The following is a 3,614-nucleotide window of genomic DNA, read 5'->3' on the forward strand; positions in this document are numbered from 1 at the left end:
AAGGTATCCAGATAAATGACATAAAGGTCTCCATAAAGCCTAGACTAGGCTACTGTAGCCGAAGAAACCAGATGTATTAAACCAACCTATTCAGAAACCTTCCCCCTGAATTCCACCTGTATTTTCATGAAGACGAACTAACTTAACTTTATCGTTTTAGCACTCTGGTATGGTCAGATTCTGCATGGCTTTGTACTTTTGTCACTTGGACTTCTGTTGTTCTTGGTAGGTTGATATTTGTTTGTTTTCATAGGGCCAATGTATTTTTGTGTTTTGTATAGTCTACGTTTTGACATAGGCTAGTTTGTTGAGCCACAGAGCTTAACGCCCGATTCACAACGGAGACGTTGCGAGTGCCTACATTAATAACTGTCCGTTATTATTTCGGCGCCCATGTTAACAGGTTAGAGCAGGGGTGGCTAACCAGTCCAGCATGAAGAGCCAAAACAGCGACTTAGGCCTTCAAAAATATTGATCTTATCTTTTCATTTAAATTGAGATACTTGGCAGATGCTACAAATTACCGTTTTCAGGAATGATTAGCAAGCAACAAAGATATCTGACACACATCACAAATTTCCCCTCACTGAATGACTTGAGAAATGCTCCAATGTAACAAGTGATATGCTGCCAATGTGGCTCAAATGTTCCGTCTAGTGTTCAGTACATTTTTTAAAAGAAAATACACAAAAAGAAAACGAGTCTGCTTCTCTGACTGACGTCTATAGCCTACCTTTACCTTGTACTTGCAAATGTCAGTGCCTTTGGGAAATGTTCAGGTTTGAAGCTTTATGCATCAGTTAAGTCTGACATACCAAGTACCAAACTAACGTGTAGAACACGTTTTTTAACGGTGTTAAAAAACTTAGGTCAAACAGAACTACCTCAGCCATTTATTGGCCTGACTTTGCACTATTATATTGACTGTCTATGCACAATTGCACAATTTTAACCCAATTTTGCTGCTCTTATTTCTTACATTGTATGCCTTCTTATTTACTTTTTATTGTTTACTTGAATGTTATGTTTGTCTGTGGACTTAATTGGTAAAATGTGTCTTGTCTTCACCGTGGGATAGTGAGAAACGTAATTTCGATCTCTTTGTATGTCTGGGCATGTGAATAAATTAACAATAAAGCAGACTTTGACTTTGTTATTTAGGTTACGTTGACATATTAACCAGTAAGGCTATGCTAGCCTACAAAAAGATGAATCCTCCTTTTGAATGTCTGTGTTCCTCTTTCTATTTACGCTTAGCGTCAGGGTTTTCCTGATTGCAACAGTATCATTACACCTGGCTAAAGAAACGAAGTCTGCTTTTTTTTAGGCTAGATTCCTATCCATAACATGACGGTAAAATTATTTTAATTTTAAAAACATTGCAGCCTAACTATTGGCAGTAGCCTACTATCAACTTATGAAAAGTATTTTCATTTACCAGAAATAATAGGCTATTTAAAAAAAAATCCAAAGGAGAAGTGAGCATCAGTTGAGCAGCCGCGAGCCGCACGAGAGGAGGCAAGGAGCCGCAGGTTCGCCAACCCTGGGTTAGAGCGTGCCTGCCTGTGTGACACGCACATCAGACCCCCGATTCAGACCAGATGCATGCAGACCCGGAGGAGAGTAGACTGAAGGGGTATTTGGCAATTCCAGGGGGGCAGTATTTTTTTTTTTGCTAAGCCCATTCCCTTTACCAGTGTTGTGCCTGAACGCGTTCATTGAACACATTCAGTGTTTCCTGATTGGGGAAATGTTTAGTTTATTTTTCTTTCAGTCCGCGGTTCCATAATAGGCTACCAATTCAATCTTGCTGCAAATGATCAGACCGGCATAAATTAACTAAGCTACTCGGAGTAATTTTCGAGGAGGCCCACAGCAGGCTTCGCAACAGTGGAATCAATTATTGTAACCCAGCAAACCCACCATCATTTTCTATACTTAAAGGGGTGGTTCAGGATTTTGGACATAGGACCTCATTTCCAAGTAAGCAAGTGTGATATTTATCAGTGGAGACCGTTTTCAACACGTTTCATCCAGTCCTTCTAATTGCAGAGTTCGCAGGTGCTAGGCTAGCGCAAGTCAACGGTATGTGCTAGCCTGCCACTAAAAACAGTCTTACCCACTCCAAAGTACACCCAAGGCAAATAAATTATAACGCCAGACTATCGATGTAAATGTCTGTATTGATACCAACACAGCAGTAGACTCCTAGGCGGATCCGCGGACGCAAAGTTAACGTTACTGTTAGCTGTGATGCTCATATGAGTCTGTAGCCTATCTGATTTAAAATGGGATAGCAATTTCGGCAGAATATGTTATGGTAGTGTGATTTAAAAAACACACATTGTTATTTAACATTAGTCTGGTCTTGTCTGTTTTAATGTGTCGCTGTTGTCCATATAGTGCTACTATGCTAGCGGCATATAGCTGCTAGCTAGCATGCTGCTAGGCGCAATTGCATAAGTTATTGCTAATGTCTATTAGTGCTATACATATATTGAAATCACGTTTGCGATGCAAACCTTGATTAAGGTGATACTGGCACTGGTATTTCAGTCAATGAAGTCAGTGAAGCACTCGTCTGCTATGATAGCTACCTACAACTTTAGCATGTTGACTCACTGATAATGGTTTAGCCCTAGCCTCTAGCTAGCTGTCCATTAACGTTTGCATTTTGCCAAGTTTGGAATCATAACATTACGTAACTTTAGTTTCTATCTGCCATCTTTGTAATGAAAGCCTCGGCATTTTAATCACTGTTTAAGTCGGTTCAGACAACTATTGGCATCTGTTTGTGATTTATTATGCTAACGTAACTTAACTGTATGGAACTTGAGCCCCATCTTCTATTTTGTTTGTTCTGCAGCGTCAACTTTTATCGGCTGGATTCTAGCATCTAACGTTACGATTGCCTCTGTTGGGTTTGCTTGATTAAGTAAGATACTTTCTGGGTTGTTAAAATGTAATGTGAACACATTCCCGTAGCATTCCAAAATAGACCAGAGATGCTTGTACTATATGTATATTTGGAAATTTTGGGATTGCAATAACCATAATGATATCGTTATGTAACAGCCATCGTTTCGGGGACTCTGATGACAGTGAAGAGCCAGAAAATGGTGACTTTGCATCTCTGAGGTACCTTCCAACTCGCCTGGTATATCAGTTGAAGCCTCAAGCCCAAGCCTATTGCACTGGCAAAGTAAGTAATACTTTCTTAACATTGAAATAACTAAATCATAATATTAATATTAGAGATATGGTTAACATTCTTAGTGCTAAAGACATTCCCCTCTCTTTGTATCTATTCCTCCAGCTCCACCATGTCGCCGAGTGCCAGGCAGCCGAGTCACTACCCCTCAACCTGGAGAAAACTGTTAAGGTAAAGACTGATCTCTGAAATAATATTGAATACAGTGGCCCCATCTATATTAACACAGCAGTAGTCACTCCATTTCAGATCAACAGATTGCATCTGCATTACCATCTCAGATTTTCTGCATACTTTATCCATTACTTTCAAAATCTCAGCCAAATATTTTGTCAGTTAAAACATCTGCATTCATGCAATATTGCCTGAAAAGTTCATTCATTATTATCAGATTGCATTGAAA

This window comes from Alosa alosa, chromosome 17 (assembly GCF_017589495.1).
Source record: "Alosa alosa isolate M-15738 ecotype Scorff River chromosome 17, AALO_Geno_1.1, whole genome shotgun sequence".
Lineage (NCBI taxonomy): Eukaryota > Metazoa > Chordata > Actinopteri > Clupeiformes > Clupeidae > Alosa > Alosa alosa.